The following is a 23,165-nucleotide window of genomic DNA, read 5'->3' as shown; positions in this document are numbered from 1 at the left end:
TGGCAGCTAGCTGCTTGCGAAATTGACAGCAGTAACCCACAGTCACCATTATCTGACATGATGTTGCAGTTATTCCAGCAGCTTTACAGAGACTTCAGTTGGTTTAACCACGAGGTTATGGGGAAGAGCCTTTTATCATATAGCAAACCTCACTGAGTGTAACACTGTTGTGCTTATACTGGGCTGTATGAATGATTATTTGCATTATCTATTAATCTGTTTATTTTTCCGATTGATCATTTAGTCTACTAGTGCAGTGCCGTTCGGAGAGCGTGAGTGCTGCTTGCAGCATTCTCGAGATCCGCTCATCGCTCCTTGACTCCAGGGAAGTGAAGAAGAGTTCGGTTGTAACGTTAGTATATCCAGCATCCAGCAGCAAAAGTGAACTGCAGTCAATGAGCCACGGCCTGTAAAGGCCCGCTCTGGACGACAAGAAGACAAGTTTGACTAAGTCTGCAAAGAGCGCTGGCCGCTTGTTTATTCAAAGTTATTATTATTAATATTAAACATGGCGTGTGTCCAAATTGCACCAAGTCAACACTGCGCGTCCTTGGGTCCCCTGCAATACACCCACCAAGTGTGAAGTAAAACGGATGAACGGTTCTCGAGATATGCGAAGGACACACATACATGTGTACACACAGACAGAGATTCCTTGCTTTATTATTGGATAAAATGTTAAAAAAAAATAAAATAGCCTTTTGAGTCCAAACAGTCCAAAACCCAGTTATTTAGTTTACATTGATACAGAAGAAATCAGCAAATCCTGCCTTTGGGAAGCTTAAACTGGCTAACGTTTGGCATTTCTGTTTGAAAAATGACTTTAATTTATTAAAATAGTCAAAAATCTTGAGGTGACATTTTTGTCAACAGTGTCAACTAAACAATTTATCCACTAATGGTATAAGCAGTAGCTTGCACTACACTGTACTTATCAATACTCTCTTTGAAACTGTGCACATTGCCAATATGCTCCTATACTGTCAAGACCAAATCTGGCACATTGACTTGGAATATGGCTGCAAGGGAAAGTTTGAAAGTTGTGTTTATGAATGAAGAGATCATTTCCATAGTTGTAAAAATGCCAACAGTCTTACCAATTACACAAGATAATGGTAACAGTGCGATGGATATACTGTTTTAGTACTTGAGCAAGTGTGTTTATATTCATCCACTTCTTCTCACATCAGTCTGCGTAACTGAGCGAGCCTCTTTCAAGCAGATGAAAAAAGAGCTGAAGGAGATTAAACAAGACTCTTATCCTTTCTCGAGAGGCAGACCTTGACGAACTAAATGTGCAGTCTGCGCTCGCACAGCCTTCACACAGCATCACCGTTTGTATGACAGAGCACTGAAAGCTCACACAGACCACAGTCACAGCATTGTGTCAGCAGGCCGTCAAGCCTTCATTTAATAGTTAGCCTATTAGCACACAAGTATGGATGATGGGAAGTTCTACATCTGTCTTTGGTTTCATATGACATTTTATAAAGTTTAACAAAGAGCTGAAACTATTGTAATTGATCGATCAATTAGTTGAACGGCAGAAAAATCTGCCACAATTTTGTTAATCGATTAATTGTTTCAGTTTCTTGACGACTATTCTCTGGCTCTCAAATGTGAGGATTTGCTGACTGTCTGAGTTTTCACTATTATTATAACATTTTGACACTCAGTACATTTCATTGTAATTTTCACTAGTTTTTGACACTTCATTGACTAAATCTGACAATGTCATAAATTTCAGAACTACAGTTTCCATAATTTTAGGGGCTTTGATGGACGTAAACAGGAAGCATAATGTTGGCGTGGAGTCATTAAGTTAGCTGCAGGCTACAACTTGAACCCAGTTTTTTAGTTTTCAATATTTACTATCGGATATAGTGTTGCGTGTGGGGAAACCCGAGGATGACCGATGACACAGTCGTGGGAAAGAATGATTGGGAACCAAGCTGACTGAAGCGGAAGAACAACCACTGCCGTTATGGCGGCCGCGGCTCATGCATGAGCTAATGCATGAGCTAATGCAAAACGCATAAAGCATAAAGTAGTAGTAAGATAGAACTCAGAAATGGAGGACCAACTTGTTGATTTGTGTCAACAACACAAGTGTTTATTTAATGTGTCTCCATGACTTCATCCATCCATCCTTCGTCAATTTTCAGTTCAAAGTAGTGCAAAAACTGACATCGCTAATTCTTCCTGCCCGTCGGCCGCCATGTTTGTTTACACTAAAGACAAGTCCGGTCGCGAGATATTTTGCGTGATTTCTGTTTTGTTTAGTCGGGACTCTGGTTCATGAATGAATCTGTTAGTGTGTGGTGTGCTGTTTTGGCCAAATTGTTGCTCACCACACACTACAGGAATAAAACTGTTACATTTAAAATAACATGTGTGGACTCTCTCACATTTTTAACCTCTGTTAAGATTTGAAATATCTTTTAGTGTGTGCAAGCCTTTACTTTCATAATGAAGAAAACTTAAAAAAGGTGATTCTAAGGCAAGATCTGAAGGGGTTGTCTTTTATGACGATTTCTAAGCAGACTTATGGATGTTCATTTGAAATAGACATCAGAGATAACGATATCACCAGAAGGTGTGAGTCACACTGAATCTAAAAATATGTTTTATGTCTGTGTGTTCATATTTGACTGAGTTATAAGCAGTAGATATTTTGACGCAATGTGCAGCAATCGGGCACTAATGGTTTTAAAGTACCTTAATTGCCTCACATTTCCGTTAGCTTTGCAAACTCCTGAAAATGTTGACACGGTCAAATCAATGGGCCAAACTGTAATAACTAACTACCTGTTGTTTTTAGAACACCAGCATGCACCTGTCCCTTTCACCTCACACAGTATCTTTGCTTCTTGTCTCTCCCTCTGCTTCCTCATTGAACTCTCCCACAGCCCCCTGGGGAGCAGCCTCACAAGTTGAAAACCTCAATCATAGACTTAGTGAAATGTTAGTAGCAGCTCTACTTTAAAGGTGTGATTGCTAAAAGTAGACGAATAAAAAAAAAAAAAAAGGAAATACATCCACACAGCTTTTAGATTGTTGGCAGGTCCAAAAGGAATGTTTTGTTTATCTCTGTGGAAGATATCTGACGTTTGGTTCCCACTTCTAACAAGGCTTATGAGCCAATAGTAAAATGACGTTGGTATCACGTAGTATCTCTGCTTGGCAACCACTTGTTATGAAGTGAATGCAATGAAACGGGGGAGGGAGAATGCGACATCTTGTAGTTGAATGGTAACACTGGCACCTTTAATACTTGCCATCAATTATTATGGTGTATTACACATTAAACGTTTATGGATGGGTCAAAATGTGTCTTTTTTATACAATTATGTTGAAAACTGTATTGTTCATATATTGTATAAAAATATGAACCTTCAATAAAGCATGAAGAAAGTAAACAATCCATAGCTGCAGGTCTAGAAAAATAAAGTGATTTGATGAATCTATTGCAATGTGTATTGCAGGGCTCGACATTAACGCTTGCCCGCTTGAAATAAACTCTGTGTTCGGGGAAATGGAAGGCCTGCTGCAGTTGTCCAATCGGGCCAGTGAAAAATAAATGTGATCCTTATTAGGGATGCCCCAATATTCAGTAAAAATATGCAGTCAGGAAATTGGCATTAATGCTTTCATTCAAGCGCCCAGAGCATGCTCCGCCGCTCTGAGAGGGAGGTGCTCTGAGTCACTGAATGGTAATGTTACATTCCAACAGCGTTCCGAATTTACAACCGTTTGTGCCAGAGTGTGCTCTGGCGCTCGGAGTGACTATTTACGAAGATAACGTGAAGCTACATTGTGAACAGTAAATCCCTGTTGAAATTGGCAGAAGGAGAGCCAGTTAACGTTAACTGTTAGCTGTTAGCAGCCGGTGGGCAGCCCAGTCTGCACAAGGGAGAAGTTTGCCTCCAGGACTTTCTTCCAGAACAGGTTTACTTTAACCCAAACCATAATCTTTTCCTAAACCTCACCAAATAGGTTTGTTTCCTAAACCTGTCAGAAAGTGCTTTCTGTCAGAAATCCCTGAAAGCAAACTTCTCCCATGTAAATAAGGCACCTAACAGCTAACGTTAACCGATGTTCCATTGGGTTACATTTTGTTGCGTTCAATCTCTGCTCAGTAAAAATGAGTATTGGGTGAAGGTAAATCATAATGCTATCATGATGTGTTCAAATCTTGTAAAATGTATTTTTTTGAGAGAATAAATCCAGTTGTTTGAAGGAGATGTTTTCACAGCAATTTGAAATAGATAATAGAGAGGGAATTATGACCTGTTTAACTTCCTAACACTAATACTAAGCCGGTTATAATAATACATACTTAAAACTACTAATGCCAAGCTTCTGTAGAAATGAAACCCTAGTTGGTGATTGTTGAAACAGTGGAAAGACTGATCAAGACAGTCTTGATGAGTTTAATTTTGACTCGTTTGAATGAAGTGCATTTTACAATGATCAGCAAGGTAAAATGACTGTTTCTGTCAATGGAGTCTGGCGGCTTTGAGGAGAGCATAGTAATTGTATGTTTTGTACGTAAAGAAATTCTAATAACTCTTTAAATCCCTGTTGAGTTTATTTATTTTTTAATAGGCCTACTTTTTCCATTTGAGACAAGTAAGTTTGGCTATCGGGCAAGTAAAACATCTCATCTACTTGCCTGAAGGACAACTGGCTGAGAAAGCTTAATATCAAGCCCTGTATTGAACGTTTCACTTTTCCTTCAGGAGTTCTATGCTGCAGACAAAGCCCCTGTTAAAGTGAGCAATGTACAAGGCTGTGCTGTAATGTACACATGTAGTGTAAGGACAAACAGACATATTTGCATAAAGTCAAACAATAAAGAAACTGTCCATATATAAAGACAAACACAATATCCATGTTCTTTGCGGTACAAAACAAGCTCCCATACACACTGAGGCAACATAAAAGCGAAGACTGACCTTCTTAAATCAAAGCTCTGTAGCTTTCTCTCCCCCTGTCTTCCATATCCCTGCAGTCTCTCATCCTCCACCTCTCCTTTGTTTCCATCTCCTCCATCCTCTCTTTTCTCTCCCTCTCTAATGATCAGCCGGCGTGAGGGCTGCCAAGAATGCAAGTCTGCCATGGTTGACCTTCCTTTCGCCTCTCCTCTCTGTTTATGTGGATGTGTTAGAATGACTGCACTCCCCCTCATCTCTCCGTCCACTGTTGATGTTATTCATTCAGCAGAAGCTGCGGCCCTGCTGCAGCTGCATAATTGACCCTGCAGCTGGAAACATGTAGGAACAATCATAATCTGATACCCAGTCTTGTTGCCCGAGCGAGAACAATAACTGGACTGGCGAACTAATTCAACTGCATTGCTTTACTGCATTTTAACCATGTTTTCTGCTCCACTTCTACGGTTTGCTGCCTTCAATTGTTACAGTGTGTTCCCAGCCATATTAAGCCTCCTGGCTGCCTCTTCAGGCCCCATAGAGGCCACCATAAATGTGTGATTGGTGAAGCTTGTTGGGTCTGTACGCAGGCTGACAGGCAAACATTCACCTTCCTCTGTGATTATCTGTACTTTGATTATACAGCTGAACCACTCGAATGAACAGATTCATTCTCAAGTGGCATGTAGGACTGATATAAGAGAACTAGAATTTTCTCTTACTTGAAGGGGACATGTCACGCTCATTTTCAGGTACATACTTATTATTTGGGGTTTCTACTAGAACATGTTTATATGCTTTGATGTTCAAAAACACATTATTTTTCTCATACCGTCGGTCTGAATATACCTGTATTCACCCCGTGTCTGAAATGCTCCGTTTTAGCGCCTGTCTCTATAAGCCTTCCTCCAGAAAAAGCCCAGTCTGCTCTGATTGGCTTAAGAGGACAATATGGTTGTGTGTTGGTAGGTACTACAGATACCCAACTGTATGTGTACAAGCACTGAAAAAGTGAGTTTTTCAAGATACGTTCCCTTTAAAGGTGCTTTATATATCGAATTCAGAGCTATCTATTGCCTCCACACTGCTCTCAACATGGAGACGGTTGAGTCAGCGGCAAGCAACTAACGGTGCTAACAGCCCCAACAGTGCAAACAATGGCAACAGTGCTGAAAGAGTTAACCTTCGGGGCGGGCGGGGGTACCGGAGGGTGGACGCTACGCTTCCTCGATGACGCCGTGGGTCGGGATGCCATTATCAGTTGTAATAATCATATGAGCTCAGTGCAAAGACAGAGAGACTCACTTGCACTAAAAGCATGCACGGCCGGACCGGCTACATCAACAAAGCATGAAGAAGCTCGGGTTACAATACACACAGAGGGAGAGCGACTTCATTCTCTGCTCTGAATGAATTTGTAGATAAAATAAATTATGGAAATTAACTAAAATAAAAAAACAAATCCTAAACAAACTTCATGTAAAATGAATATTCCGTTCATCGTTTCAATCACCAATATTACTTGCCAATTTACTGAGAGGTGTGACAACATGTTTTTTTTTTTGAAGGCCTTTACACACCGGCAGCATTTTTGTTGTGAGACTGAATACTTTCGCACAGAACGCGAATATAACAGCAGAAAAGCAATATTTATTTTTTTGGAACAAAGTCGATATTTATGAAACAACAACACGGAGGCTCCGTAGTCCGAACCAAGACGGCAAACTTTATTACTCCTTTCAACCTTAACAAAGGCAGCACAGACCAAATCTACTCCTTCCGTTCTTACCTTTCACAATAAAAGCCCTAGACAAATAATACTTGCAGGCCAGTATTTCGCATTTTCGTGTAGTTCATTTGTCCAGCTACTGGTGTGTAAAGGCTTTAAGATTTTACGATCTGATTGGTATATTTTTTGGACATATTCAGTTCATTAGTAGAAAAATTCTGACATTTCAACAGCTGCCCTCAGGGTCTGTATACAGGTCTCTGTCCAGGGAGAATATCCTTTCAATCCCATTTTGAAGTCATTGAAATATATATGTCAAATATATATCTGGTTGAAGAGCCCCAGACTTCTTTGTGTCCCCATCACTTCAGAAACCAAACCTACTACGCCCTGAATGTTTCTCTTTGTGCCATAAAACAGTGAGGCAGATGTAAATACACAAAATAAAATGCCGAACATAGACTGGTTGTTGATATTCCTGTTTGTTTACCTCTTGCTTACATAAAAGGTGAGAGGTCTTTAAACAAATACATCTTTAATAAATCTCTGGAACTGATATCAGTGGGCACACAACCACTGCTGCTGTTATAAAAAATCTTCATGTTTGTGCCAGTGTACACTTTCTCCGTTGTATCTTAAACTCGATCTCCCTTTAGGAGTTTTGCAGCCGAGGATAAACAGTTCTATGACCCGGAGGACACAGCGTTGGTGGTGGGGATAAAACCTGGGACTACTCTGTTATTGGATGGACTTAATAACCTCTAGCCCTGCCTTCCTCCCTCTGACTTCCCCTTCCTCTTCTAATCCTTTCCTTATATATAACCTGTAATGACCTCACTGAGCTCCTCACCCATCCAATCTAATGTTTGATATTATCAGTTTAAGTCATTTGGAAAATGTTATAGGTATTGGAATTGAGAAAATGAACCCGGAGTGAACCTGAATCCCAACACTGTATTGTCTGCCAGTGTCTGTCTGCATGTGAGCTTATCTGGTTAACCTTTCCGTCTCTGTCTTCACCACAGTGTTTATCTGCTATTTTATCTACATGTGTTTGGAGTGCATAGAGAAATGAATACACCTGGAAGAAAACATGAATGCTTTTGGTCCTATTTAGAACATGGGGCACGTCAGCCTTTTGTGGTCGAAATGAGTATTACAACAACAAACACTAAACATTTTATTTTTTTTCACCTGCCAAAACTTTTTTTCCCCACACAAAATGAAAAAAAAAAGAAATATAGAAAGATAATCCTGGCAAAATATTTTTAACCTGTTCTTAAGTCATAAACATAGGAAAGAAAACAAATTAAATCTTAGAAAAAAAATGTTTCTCACTTGCCCCTCAGGGCCTCCGTACATTCTCATTTTTATTGCACATGGAAATGTATGATCTAAATCTACATATCCTTTGATACAGGCTCCAAATTCTGTAAATCATTTCTACTTATTTTGACATCCCATTTCTACACCCTGCATATATGGTGTTGCACTGCGCTGTGGATTTATAGGTCGTAAACTGCGAACATCTGTTAGCTCATAAATCTGTCCAACAGAAGAAGACCATGGATTATTTTTCATGTGCTGCTTTAACTTCAATGGTTTGTTTATTTTCCGCAATATGCACTGTATCTCAAATTATATTTGATGTTCAGCTCTGTTGAGTCAGTGTCTCTCTGTCCCTGGTGCTCCGATAACTTCATTTCCCACAAGGATCACTTACTGTAGCTCATTTTTAAATCAAGTTGTATCAGTGTAATGTGGGCTGGACATGTGAAACTGACATTAGAAACTATGTGAACAGTCTCAAGGCCTCGCTGCCAGTTGATGAGTGCACCAGCAAAGAAAAACGATTCCAAAGTATACAGAGTAACCACATACACATCACACTACAGATGTTTACCAGATGATATTTTGATGGCCACTTCAGAGAGGAGCCAGTAAACTAATAAAGTACACTCAACAACAACTTCCTCCTTGCTAGCAGGCAAGTGCGTGATGCTGCATCCCTCTAGTCTTTTATCCTTAATTAATCATCTTTCTACAAGTGTACAGCCATGGCAAGACACGATGCACTCAGCAGGAGACTAACGGCATCATTTAAACTCAGGGCTCAGTGTCTTCTGTCCCTGTCTAATTTATATTTTTACACATGGCTTTCAAAGTTAACGTAATAATAATGTGTTAACGCAAATTTATTTTAACGTCACTCATTTTTTTAACGCATTAACGCAACTTGCGATTTTGAGGTTGTAGCGGGCTCAGTTTTGAAGCTAGAGTGAAGATGCCGGCATCATATGAAACTGAAAAACCTAAGTGATACATTGGTACCAACATGTCACACTAGCTTGTTGTCAAGAAGGCTAAATAACGCTCCAAATATACTCTAAAATTTTGGTGAGGAAAAACTGGCATGGCCATTTTCAAAGAGGTTCCTTGACCTCTGACCTCAAGATATGTGAATGAAAATGGGTTCTATGGGTACCCACGAGTCTCCCCTTTACAGACATGCCCACTTTATGATAATCACATGCAGTTTGGGGCAAATCATAGTCAAGTCAAGTCAGCACACTGACACACTGACAGCTGTTGTTGCCTGTTGGGCTTGAGTTTGCCATGTTATGATTTGAGCATATTGTTTTATGCTAAATGCAGTACCTGTGAGGGTTTCTGGACAATATTTGTCATTGTTTTGTGTTGTTAATTGATTTCCAATATTAGATATATACATACATTTGCATAAAGCAGCATATTTGTCCACTCCCATGTTGATAAGAGTATTAAATACTTGACAAATCTCCCTTTAAGGTACATTTTGAACAGATAAAAATGTGCGATTAATCGTGATTAAATATTTGAATCGATTGACAGCCCTAATTTTACCCAATCATTTTACACTGTGTAATGCATGAAAACAATTTTTTTGCACGTACCCTTCACACACTGTTTTTAAAACCTAAACTTCACAGTGTTACACCGATTTGGAAATTAGCTGCCATTCAGGCTAAAAAAGATTTGTCATGTTTTATGGGGATTATTGCCCTAGAGATTTACATTTCTGATGTGAAAAGACTTAATTCTGCATAGTTAAATAAAGACGAAAGAGAAACTGCAACAAAACCAAATTAAAGCTTCACGGTAAGTGTGATGGATTACCAGCTCTGGCAAATTAAAAGAATTGTTGAAGTTGTTTGTCATGATTTACGAGCACAGAAAGCAGCTTTTTGTGAAAGGAGGAAGACAAAACCTGATATCTGCAACTAGCTGGAGTGTTTACAGACAAACTGAGAGTGATGTATGAAGGGCCCCACAGGACTGGTGATTTGATGATTTAACTGTAATTTTCTAGACCAACTCCGAGAATGCATGGGAGTAAAATGGAAAAGTAACAACATCATTTTCCACAACCAAATCCAAGAAAAATGTTCTCACATGTACTGAACCAGGACAACTGACCATTCACTAAACCCTTCCCCCAAACAGTGATTGTCCAATCATAGCTTAAGAGCTTATAGTAGACACGTAAGTCCTGTTGAGTTTTGGATCCCTCCACATACTGAAGCGGTGTGCACGGAGCTGTTGCACTGACTGTATATAAAGATGGACGACATGACAGCTCCCCAAAAGTGAAGCCAAAACATCTCAATTGCCCCCTGGTGGCTGGCTGCAGTATAGGTCATAAACCCCGCCCGCTCCATGTTAGTGGATGGGACACGGGCCAAACTAAAAACTCAAACTACACGTCAAATACATTTACAATGATATATGAAAGCAGTTTACTTGAACCAAAGAGCCAAGAGGCTACATCAGGGTTTACTTCAACCGGCACGTGAAGTTGTCCGGCAGATTAAATTCTCAACGGCCAAAGTGTCCATTGGGAAATAAATGAATTAATAGCATATTAAATAGCCTAATATTATAAGATATGTTGCCAAGACAACTTAAATATAGACTTATATTATAGAAAAGTTTAAATACCTCTGCTGTGATTCTAATCCAATACGCTTTTTGTCAAATTCAGCTAATATCTCCTCACGCTGGCTGTCAAAAAGCCGGTCGTCATACACAGCCAGCTGACTGTGTAAATGCATTAAAGCCACTACAATGATGATATAAATAATAATTACATCTATGTTTCGTCTATAAATTTTGACTTTTGGACTTCAGACTGACTGAGCGAGGCCAGGCGCGACGCTCGCTGCGAATGTGTGCGTGCTTGAGACAGAGACAGAAAGACAGAGAAGGGAAGACAAGGTGGACTGCAAACAATGTTTCGGTCAGGTATTAATAATAATTTGAATGTCAACGCTATGAATGAAGCTTAAAAGTTATCGATAGGCTCCAGTCCACACAACACTATTTTTAATTTGACAAAAACTATGTCCGGATGTTGTTCTACATGGCTGGAATTATGGAATATTAACGGACATATTGGCCGTTGACAAAAAGAAAAGTGGGCTACATCACATTGTAGTTATTAATATGATATTTACAGTATGTCACATGTGAAATAACTGTTGGTAAAGGTCAACTTTAAGTGATATTTCAACTATGTATGTGCAGCACAGTATGAGCAGTGTGTCTCTATTTTGTTTGTGCCGTCCATGCGTTACAGTTCTGGCACACATAGGTCTTCATATGCCTATTTATTGCATTGATTGAGAGCAGCAGGTTGACATATGGGAGGGGACACTGGATGAAGGGGAATATGGACATGTGACACTGCAGGAACCAGCAGCCAGAAGATTGACTAATCAACCCTGAATAGCTGGATATAAACAGGAGCATCTGCACAGGAGGACGTGGGGGGGCAGATGGAAAGGGGAATGGATGGAAAAATAAATCATATCACACGTAGACCTATTGGCAGACTCGTAGTATAGACATGTAGCATGCAGATGGGTTGTAGGTTTTACAGTGATTTTAAAATTACTGGGAATATATCACTCTTTTAAGACAGGATTTGTTGCCATAAACGATTTTACACGCAGATATATGGACAAAGATGGTGGCTTCAGTTTTTAGTATAATTACTAAAACTACACTGTCTGAGATGGAAACAACATAACTCCAACCATACAGAGTATCATGTTTTTTTTGTTAGCATGTCATGTTGCCAGTTTTTATACATCTGAGTAATTATGTGGAAGTGTATGCAGACCAACTTTCTACATTGGTTGCACCGGTGCGCCAAATTTTTCATGTAGGTGCACCAGCACATAATTTAGGTGCACCCACAATTTTTCGCACCGCAATAATACATGTTTCCCATACACATGGGTAATTTTTAAACTAATTATGTAAATGATTGTAAACAGAAAAAAGGGTAAACGTTTATACTAACCGTAATTTATAAATGTTAAATTTATAATTAATTAAACTTAGTTAATAGTTATTTTACTGTTAACAAACAAGGAAATGATAATTAATAATGTTACTAATAATTAGTAATACTTTAATTTCTATTATTTTATCATTAGTTTGTGCATTATGAAAAAAAAAGTTTATAATGTCGATATTGTAATAGTATCATAGCTGATAAGAGACGATAACAATTACATTCTGATTACATTAGTAAAGTTTTTATTATCATTTTATTGTTGCACATATAACATTTTATATAATATATTAAGTATTTGTTAATATTATATTATTATTACAAAATGATTGCTAATTTTCAATTATTGTCCGTAGTTGGGCTTTTAAAGTTTAGTTGCTTTATAAAGTATTTCTTAACCAATTAACAATGTATTATAATCATTAGTTGCAACTTAATAATAGCCATCCAAATAATGATTATAGACCAGTTATTAACCATTAACAAAGTGTTACAAATATCTGGTCTATCTATGTAATGTTTAGATGTTTTACAAACAATTTCTCAAAGCTCTACAAATCATTTCATAATCAAACAAATACTTATATACATAGCATATAAAATGTTATAATGTGTTCAACAATTAACTGTTAGAATAACATAAATTATAGCATTACTAATAAATCGTAAACATTAATTATCATTTAATTGTTTGTTAACAGTAATAAATAACTATTAACTAAGTTTAATTAACTATCAATTTACCATTTATAAATGATGGTTATTATAAAGTGTTACCAAATGAAGGTGCAGATACCGGTATGTTTTAAGCTTGTGATGTCACTCGAGGAGGAATACAGGGTGCAGTTTCACACATACACACACGGAAACAGACCTGCTAAATGTCAGACGCATCGTTGCGACCAATAAAAATGTTCAGTCCCACTCAACAGATTTTTGGTCTCACTCTGGAGCCCTGGTATGGCCATTACGGCTGAATGCTGGCAATTGAGATTGAGATTTCTTGCCAACGTCTGCTCCCGCCTCCTGTGAAAAATACTTCACACCTCATTAATGCTACACGACGTAAGTGTAGCTATATTCTGTTCCTGTAAATGCCATTACCAATGGTAAAATACTGGATCAAATGTTAAGCTGCAGGTTTTTACTAACAGCTTATAGAAAAGCTATGTGCCTAAATATTGTTTTTATTATATAATATTTTATTTTTTCCCCCACATTTTAGCACTGATACTGGTAAATTAATGAGAGCGCAAAAGATACAATTTGTGTGGCTTTAGCTGGTCGAGGCGCACATTGACAGAGCTCTCCAAAATTACAAAAGCCTTCATTGACTTTGGCCTCTTTCATTTATGACAAGAAATTCCGGGAATCCAGGCAAACAGGGAAAACAGGGATATGTTCCCAGGATGTAGTAATTAAAATCCTTTCACCATAATGACCATAACATTATAGTGTTGATTGCAGTCATTTGTTGTTTCACTGGCTTGAGGCACGGCAACAATGTTCTTGGACACTAAATACTATCATATGAATGATCTTACAAACGTTATACTTGCCATATGCTCTATACAGTATATATATACAGCTCTTCACTATGATTTGGGGATATTGAACCACTTGCATAGTTCTCGTTAACAGATTTTCTCTGTTGTGTTCACACTTATTTAAACAAAATATTTTGCCATAATTTATATTATATTATATTTATGTTTATATTGTTGTATTAACAGCATTTTAAGGTCTGTAGTATTTAGCTACAACAGTTGCATAGTAGGGCTGGGATTCGATATTACGATTTATTGTGATTTTTGTTATCACTTTTTTAACACTAGACCATGGGAAAAAGTTGAATCATACACTTCTAGGGACTTTTAATTTGGAAAATATCTAAATTAATACGGTAAAAATGTTTTATTTTCAACATGTATGTAGTCACAGATGTCTTAAAGTCCAACAACCCCAAAAAAAAAAAAAAGACATCTCCCTCACAAATTAGTCGTATTTTCTTTTTCGTTTATAAGTAACATGTAATGTTTTAAATTTCTGGTGAATATAATCCATTTAATCTTATTTCCATATATGTATTTTGTATATATATAGTTGTTGTTTTGAAAACCAGATGTAGTCACATGTGTATACTTGCTAGCTCTCCCCGTCAGGTCCGTTCTCTTTATACATCAACGGTCAGCTCCATCGAGGCCGTTTGAATGTATTTAACATAAATGTCAGTATATGGGTGCTCTACCATTGTAGCGTCGGCCGATTTGACCAAGAAGATGAGAGTGACGTCCGGCTTGACCGCACGTAACCGCAATACGATAACGTTTCCTGTCCATGACAGAGTTAGCATGCAGCTTTAGCCGTGGTGTCTAGCTCTGGCAATATGTGAAACCAAAAGTGTTACTGTATTCGTAGTGTTTACCACTTTGGATTTAAAATGTGAGGGTGCAGGTCGTATCCACGTGGACCCTTCGCTGTTTTTCTACTTTGTTGTTTCAGTTTGCTGCAGCCGGCTGCAGTTTGTTTTGGTTGACGGATACGGAACTACTCAGACTACAACAATAAAAATAGTAACTTCCTTCTACCTCCGCATAGATCTCAAATGAAGCAATTATATCGATTTTAGAATAAAAAAAAAAACGATTTAAAAAAATTGCGATACATAGGTGACTTAACTTTTTTCCCATCCCTATTGCACTGTAGTAAACACTACAATTTCCCAGCATTTAACCGCAACTCATACAAACTGCATAAAACAGCAGCAATTTACCTACCCCACGTATCGGGTTTAATCTAAAAATGGCTGTCAAGCCTTTGAATTTGAAGCCAGGACCAATATGACTGCTCTGGTCGCATGCTGCAACTGATCTAGTAGTCTTGATTTACTGTATAGCAGTCCCTCTATAGGAGGACAGCTGGCAGCATGGCCTCCGATCACGCTGACGGCTGCTGGAACCAAGCCAGCCAAGGACTCCATGACCCTCCAAGTTTCACTTCACATACCTGCAGGCAGGCAAAAAGCACTGAAGGTAGGAAAAGTAGGTAGTAAGACTTGTAAAAGGCAAGAAAGAATGGCTCGAATAATGGGCGGATAAGATGGGATGAAGGAGACACTGAGGGATGACTAGCTAAGAGAAAGAGAAAGAAGAAGACTAAAAAACTGTCAACTAGAGGCGGGGGAAAAATCTATAGTAAGAATCAAGATTATTATCTTCTAAGATTCTGATTCATTTATTCAAAACTTCCAAAAACAAAAATTCTACAAAAGAAGATATTGCTAATGATGGACAGTTAACTTACACACTAGGGCTGTCAACGAATATTCTAAATCTTAATATATATTTGAATTGCAAAAAAAAAGAAGACAGATATTCGAATATGAAAATTAATATTCAATTATGGAAGAAGAAAAAAAGCAGAACTACCGTGGTGGTCCATAGCTGCATGTCAAATTTTTTCGAAATTTGCTAATTTAAATTAGATGCAAAGAAATACTTATTCCTGCACATCCAGTGGCCTGAGACATTGCTATAACATAGATGAAACACCTGTCCAGATGCCATGTGAATTGAACATACTGAACGTTTTCTAGGGCCGCCGACGCGATAATAGCTCGTTAACGCAAATTTGTTTTAACGCCACTAATTTCTTTAACGCGTTAACGCAACTTGCGATTTTTTAAGTTGAAGCTAGGTTAGATTGTGAGTACTGTCCATGCACAGTATCTACAGTATGCACTTGTATTCCTATGTAGTGTGAATTGGGTGACTTCACAGACAGACGATAGGCAGACGACAGGTTAGGAAAACTTCAACAACACATTCCTTGGCTTTTTCCATCAAATGTAACTGTATATCATTAGTAATGAAGATCTCTGAACTGCTGGCTGCTATATTTGTGCTGCTCCACAGTTAACTGGCTGGCAGTGGTACAGTATGCTGAACGTTCCATAGGTATGCATGGGGCATTACTGATACCCGTTGCACCTTAAATACCAGTTTGGAAATGGATTTATGTTATATCAATTAGAAAACTGACCTCGCACAAGCTTGCAGATTGACTCCCAGACAGCAAGGTGTGCAAAAAGGCTATGTTTCCCTAGGGTAAAAGACAAACCCTGGATGGGGCTCTTACTGATGAACAGACGGTACAACACATTGCACCTACTACCCTCAACGTTTGCTTCAATCTGCTCTGCATCTGTCTCAGTCTGAATGATGCATCAGATCTTTTGAGGCACGTGAGATCTAATAGACCCCTTTTCTGTTAGTAAACACGATGACGTATTTCTGTGGGCGGAGCATAGGTGGAGGTAGAATAATTCTCTGAACACGTTAGCTAACGCTAGCCTGCAAGTTTTGTTGGCTTGTTTTTTTTTAACAAATGGCTGAACAAAAGAAGTTTTTCTGAATATGTACAGTCACTCACTCTCAGGGACCGCGAGTGTTAATGTTAAGACGAACTTAGCAAATAGAGATACAATATCGGGGAAGCATTTCAGAGATGGAGAGAAAATGTTGTGAATAGTTTAGCTTCTGCTAAATGGTTAGCAGGAGGCTAAACTGTTAACAACACATTTTCTCCATCTCTCTAATAGTTAAAGGGACTATTTGTAACTTTGTAAGCGTATATATGTAGCGGGTCGGCACACATGCGCGCTCGCATATGCGCGTTCGCGTGTAGCCGCTGTACCCTCCTCCTCTGCCTGCTCGCCTTCACTCAGACAGCTCAGCTCACTCCACCTCTACTAGACGTGAACGCGCGCTCACTCCACACTGCAGAAGAGTTAGTTTAGCTCTGAGAATATCTAGTGAATGCACAGGGGACGTTTGTGCAGAAATAACTGCTGCAGCTCCTCCAGACCAACAGAGGTTTTCCGTGTCTTGTGAAGTGACGGAGCTCTACAGAGATTTACGTTACCCTCTCGTTACCGACCGGGTGCCGGTGTCTCCTCTGCTCTCTCCGGCTGCGGGCGGAGAGAGCAGAGGAGACACGCTGCAGAGCCCCGCTGCCTCAGCCAGGCAGGAAAAGCCTACACTAGGATCAGATCTAAATCATGTTCATGGAGAGACCTTCGTCTGGTCAGCTAACATTACTGCCAAGCAGCTGAAATATAGAGTGATATTGTGGTTTTAGCTGACTTGTGTCGCCTCACTGTTTTGAGCGATGCTCGTTCAGGTATATTTAGAGCGAGCAAGCGCGAGCCCGACGCTGACTTTCGTTGATTTCACGCCCACAGGTGTCGCTGTTAAGAAGCATTTCTGAAAGTTACAAATAGTCCCTTTAAGCCTATTAGCAACGTTTTCTCTCCATGTCTCCAATAGTTTAGCCTATTAGTAACAATTTCTCTCCATCTCCCTAATAGTTTAGCCTATTAGCAACAATTTCTCTCCATCTCTCTAATAGTTTAGCCTTCTGCGTGAGCTGTGAGCTCCCCGCTGCAGTGCAGCAGCCGTGATGGCTAATTACGGTCGGCAGAAAAGCTAAGCTAAACTATTAGCAACGTTTTCTCTCTCACATTTTCATCTCAAATGTATGCAATACTGACTCTGTCTTCCATACTATGTATGACTCACATATTTCTCTTAAGTGACTTCTTTTGTTATCTCTCTAAAGTAAATTTGTCTTGACTTTCACAGTTGAAAAACAATCCATTCCCTCTCACCTTATCTCCCACAAGATATTGGATGTCTTGAGAAAAACGATGGTAGTAAGCCCAACTGTGATTAAGGACAATGACCTCCACCCTCGTGGACTGAGCAGCAGAATACGAAATGCTTCTCAGCAACAAAATACATATATATATATTCTATGTTGTTACAGGCTTTGCATTACTACAGGTTCTTCATCCTTATTTATCCAGCAATTTGTACTGCAGACGTTGCATCCAGCATTTATTAAAAGACTTAGGGATTTATAGTTTGATCTCTTGAACAATTTATAGCTGCCAGTCACACATTAATCCAACTTCAGCAGTATTGATTGGCTTCTATCAGTCAAGCTCTTGTCAATCAATGTGGAGTTTTCATGGACATACTGATCAGTACTGGGATTACTCTCACTGTGAATAGGAAAGTGTACAGAATGTTTTGGACCCTAATTTGTAGACTGAGCGTCCTCACTGTTGTTTTGCCTGTTTTCTAGTGCAATAAATAGAGATTGATGAAATGAACAAGTCTGTGTGCGGTCCTCCTTCCTTCGAAGTCTGATGGGGTTGAGGTGTTTCTTTATTTGATAAATGGAATTGAGGCCAGTCAGAGTCCAGATCTCAATCAAATGGAGATTTTGTGGCTGGACTATTTGGGGCAATTTGGACACAGAACACTATTAATAAACTTTTACCGAGCCTGATTGACTACCATTCACTTTACAACAGAACACTTCTTCACTTTCCTGGAGTCAACCAGGGCAGATAGCCCACTGGAAGCAGAATTGAACTAGAGTGTATTTCACCGGCGAGACCGTGAGTAAGCCGCAACTTCTGTGTGTTTTTCCCACATGAGTAAGACGGTATATCCCCAGTGACAGACTGATACTAACTTATAACACTAATAACGTTACCGCCAGCAAAATACCTCCGCTAATTAAATCCATGCTCTACTTTATAACAGCAGTGGTGATGTCAAAGCAAGAGACTAATACGTCTATTTGGAAATTGCCTCCACTAAGTGTATTTCACCGATGTTTCTGACCACAAGAAACAGCAACCTGGGTGTGCTTTCAGGGGCGGATTTAGTGATTTGGGGCACCAAAGGCAAATGTTGTCTATACTTTTCACCCTCTTTAGCTGGGAATGTTGGTATCGGCAGTGGAAGAAGAAGTAGGCTGACTAAAAACCTTTTTTTTCCGAAGTAAAACTATTAACTATTAATAGCAAAACTATTAATACCGCACGGTAAAAGTCCTGCATTCAAATATTTACTTCAAGTGAAGAGTGAAAGAGAGGTATTATCAGCACAATGTACTTTAATTGACCTAATGTCTGGTCAAGGTGGAGCCTTTAATTCTAATATGATGCTAGTTGATAGTTTATTGAATAATAATGCATTATATTTTAATAGTTGTATTTTGTGAGTCAAATCTGAATCTGCAATGTAACGAGTAACATTTGTCTCTGTCAGGTAAATGTGTTTAAAGTATTGTTTAAAAGTGGTAGTGAGACAATAATATCAGGTTTACCCAATGTTTTACTGACTCTGCACTGCAAAGACTTTTATCAAAAGTCAGAAATTTAGTTATGAATACCATAAATCTCAGCAAAAGACAGAGTGAAGGTTAATCCATTAGTACCAATTAAAAAATACACACAGATAATGGGCTAATTGGGCATGGAGGATTCATTGGGATATTGGCTAATTAAAAATGACCTACTGTAGACCTTGCTATGTATTATCTTGTATTTCATTATTCATATATAACTAGTTACTATCATCTCTGGGTTATATTCTCGCTTTATTGATGTTAATGTTAAGCGACAATACAACATGAGCAAAAGAGGGGAATGACGGGACAAAGAGGGTCCTGGGGTAAATTTAAATCCCAGGCACGTTTGTTTTCATGCGCATTTAAAAACCAGACAAGCACAAACATCTATTTTGCATCAGTTAAATAAATGATAGATACTTCAATTTAAATTGGAGTAAACCATTTTAACCGTAGTAGCGTCGGTGCCACAATGTGGACCTGACAAAATAAAACACCAAACTGTACTTAGTGTAAGTTCTCTTTTGCATTATGTATAGTTAAAGTTTTTAGGCAGAAACACAGTGGAACAATGGGGCAGATGTTTACAGGCACAGCTGTTGTTTGCAATGGTCCAATGGTCAAGTGTCACAGTGCAAAAAAAAAAGCTGCCTACGCTTTTCATTTTGCAGAGAACCACAGACCAACAAAAATGCCTTTTTTTGAGGCTGACCTATTTTAAAGCAAAGTGATATCATGCATGTTTTAACAGGGATGTTCTGGTCAAGGAGTTAAAACTGAGGAGGGAGGAACAAGCAAGGGAGCGTTAATTAAAAATATTCAAAATTGCCTGTGCTCAACCACCAATTAAATAGGTAATGAAGTCAGCTTCATTATACAAGCACAACCCAAGGAAACGAAGATGACGCAAGCATTGGCACTACTGCAAAACAACAAAAAGGTGCAGTAGTGTGTTCAGGGTACTACTGGTAGAAGATCAAACACGAACCAGGAGGTTCAGTTTGAAAGCTTATCAAATGTGATCACAAAACTATGGAAAGTTCTTAAGCAGCATTGTTTTTCTTGATGTTTATTTGACTGACCAACACAGTGGCTTACTGGTTGACGTTGCAGCCAGTTTTTTACAGTGCTGATGTCCATCTGAAAAGGCCCCAAGGCTCAGTTGAGGCCGAGTTGTAGTAAATTGACTAAATCTATTAATTGGAATGCATTGATAAAAAGATTATTCAACTAGGGCTGTCAAAGTTAACGCAATAATAAAACGTTGACGCAAATTCTAACTTTTAACTTGTCATGAAGGAGGGAAAATTACGCTCCAAACTTACACTAAATTTTGTCGAGGAAAAACTGTCATGGCCGTTTTCAAAGGGGTCGCTTGACCTCTGACCTCAAGATATGTGAATGAAAATGGGTTCTATGGGTACCCACGAGTCTCCCCTTTACAGACATGCCCACTTTATGATAATCACATGCAGTTTGGGGCAAGTCATAGTCAAGTCAGCACACTGACACACTGACAGCTGTTGTTGCCTGTTGGGCTGCAGTTTGCCATGTTATGATATGAGCATATGTTTTATGCTAAATGCAGTACCTGTGAGGGTTTCTGGACAATATTTGTCATTGTTTTGTGTTGTTAAATGATTTACAATACATATGTACATTTGCACAAAGCAAGCATATTCCTCCCATGTTGATAAGAGTATTAAATACATAGCACATTTTGAACAGATGGAAAATGTGTGATTAATTTGCATTAATCTGCATTAATCGCGATTAACTATGGACAATCGTGCGATTAATCGTGATTAAATATTTTAATCGATTTACCGCCCTAGTACTCCAACAGCACATACACAATATCACACAAACTGAATGTTAAAAAAACAAACAGCTAAAATTGAAACACAAAACTACAACTGACTATAAAGTACTCGTTGGTATTCATAGTTCATACATTCCAAAGAGATTTCAGTGGGAAGTGTTTTTCATCTTCCCCAGTGAACCAGATATGCCTGTAAAAAAAGACAAGCTTTAGAACTCTGGTTCATATCAGTGTTCATGAATTTTTTTCAGGTGGAAAAATCCTCACTGAACCCAGCGTGCACTCAGTGGCATGAACACACACACACACACACACACACATGCTCGGGATCGCGATTGCAGCAATAGTCTCAGGGAGCCCAATGATGACTCATTCAATACTCCAATTTCATGTACCTGTGCACACAAACGCACAGACACGCACAACGACATAATGAGATCTCATCTGTTCTCTCTTCTGTTGGCCCCATGTGCCCTTTAATGCGGCAGCAGAACAACTAGGCCACTTAGCAATATACGTGACCACACACACACTGGCGATCTGATTGGCTGACGTGGGATCTGTGTTCTGTACATCACTGCGTATCTGAGCCACAGGTGGCTGGGGAAGGGTGCGCGTTGCCGTGGCAACACGAAGCAGAGGGCGGGGATTAAGTTATGGCACTACGATGTGAGGAGACTGTCAATGATGGGAGGGTAATACATGTGCGACTCCCTCTGATTGACTGAGGGAGGGATGGAGGGAGAGGACAGAGGATGTCTGAGGTAAGACATTTATGTTGGTGGAGGTGCATCCATCTTTGTCTCTCCCATGTCATTCTTTCTCTTTCTCTCGAATCTGTCTCTCCATTTCAATTTATACTCTTCCTTTACACTGATTTTCTCCTCCCCTGTCTCCCTGCTTTGTCAAATAAGGAACAGCATGTGAAGTCCTGTATTATGTCAGTGTATATGCAGCAGGAGTGCTGTGCAGGATTTCTAGGGCTGCACGATTATGGCTAAAATGATAATCATGATTATTTGGATCAATATTGAGATCACGATTATTCTTCATGAATATTTCTGCAAACTGGGGTCCCTAAACAGTTTTGGAATTACATAAATTGGGTATCACTGTAAAGCTGAGACTCTTGTGGATCCAATGAGCCCCGTTGCATTCATGTGTGATGATGTCATTGATTTCATTGTAGTGAGTCAATTTCTTTTAGCCTTGACCTCACAGTGACCTGTGGTGACCTCTAGGATAATCACAGCCTTATGAAACTTTACAGCCACAAACTAGAGACCTAAAGCATTCAGAGGATGGATGAATTTCCTAGGTAGATTGACAAAAGTTTTTTTTTTGAGCAGTTACCAGAACGGAAGTGCTCGCCATCCAATCGCCGAAAAATGCAATTCTCACAGAAATCTCCAAATGTCAAAAGTTTTAGATACCAAATCACAGCATGGCTTTTTCTATGGTGTTCCTCAAGGTCTTGGTGTCTTAATGTGGTATTTTGGAGGGATTATTGATACTTTTTTATTAATTCTCAAGTGGTAAAAAATGGTTAAATTTAGCACCAAATCTGTGTAACAAATGTTATCAACCCAGAAAATTGCTGCAGCAACTTATGAGACATAATAGAGCATGGGAATGACCATCATTTACTTCTATCATAATGTTCTAAGCCCTTATACACTTTCACAATTTATTTAAATTAATTCATTAATGCATGTTTATTTCTGATTTATGACTAGAACAACTTGACACGCAGTACTGAGCTGAATCTCAAATTAATCTTCAGGTTCCGAGCTTTCAGATGATGTACACCACTTCTATGTGACATCTATTGTTGACCTGCTATCTTCCCCTAAAGACCCTCCTAAAAAAGACAAAAACGGGTCTACTGTGAGTCTTGGTGTGTTAAGGTTCCTTCAAGCTACAAACTTTCCAGAGACTTGTATTTCAAGTCTCTTCTGTTTGAGTTTTCTTTGCAAAGATGTATGTGATTGCAGGGGTTAATGACCTTTACTGCAAAGCTGTCTCCACACTGTATCATCTAATAAGGCAGGAAATGCCATTTAAATGTCAGTTAGTGATGCAAAGAACTGAAATGATAAGAGATGAAAAATATGAAAACATTTTTTTCTTGTTTTC

At 38.9% G+C, this 23,165-nt stretch overlaps 1 protein-coding gene and 1 long non-coding RNA gene across 5 annotated transcripts in view; one reads left to right on the top strand and one right to left on the bottom strand.

The window, feature by feature from the left end:
- Positions 1 to 23,165, bottom strand: part of LOC119501796 (thyroid hormone receptor alpha) — a 119,628-nt gene that overhangs the window by 46,376 nt on the left and 50,087 nt on the right. The window lies entirely within an intron of this gene.
- Positions 232 to 3,541, top strand: LOC119501798. Its single transcript, XR_005209923.1, has 3 exons — positions 232 to 243; positions 336 to 339; positions 3,054 to 3,541. It is a non-coding gene; the product is annotated as an uncharacterized LOC119501798 (long non-coding RNA).

This window comes from Sebastes umbrosus, chromosome 14, assembly GCF_015220745.1.
Source record: "Sebastes umbrosus isolate fSebUmb1 chromosome 14, fSebUmb1.pri, whole genome shotgun sequence".
Taxonomy (NCBI): Eukaryota; Metazoa; Chordata; class Actinopteri; order Perciformes; family Sebastidae; genus Sebastes; species Sebastes umbrosus.
This window is presented reverse-complemented; position numbering and strand designations above follow the sequence as displayed.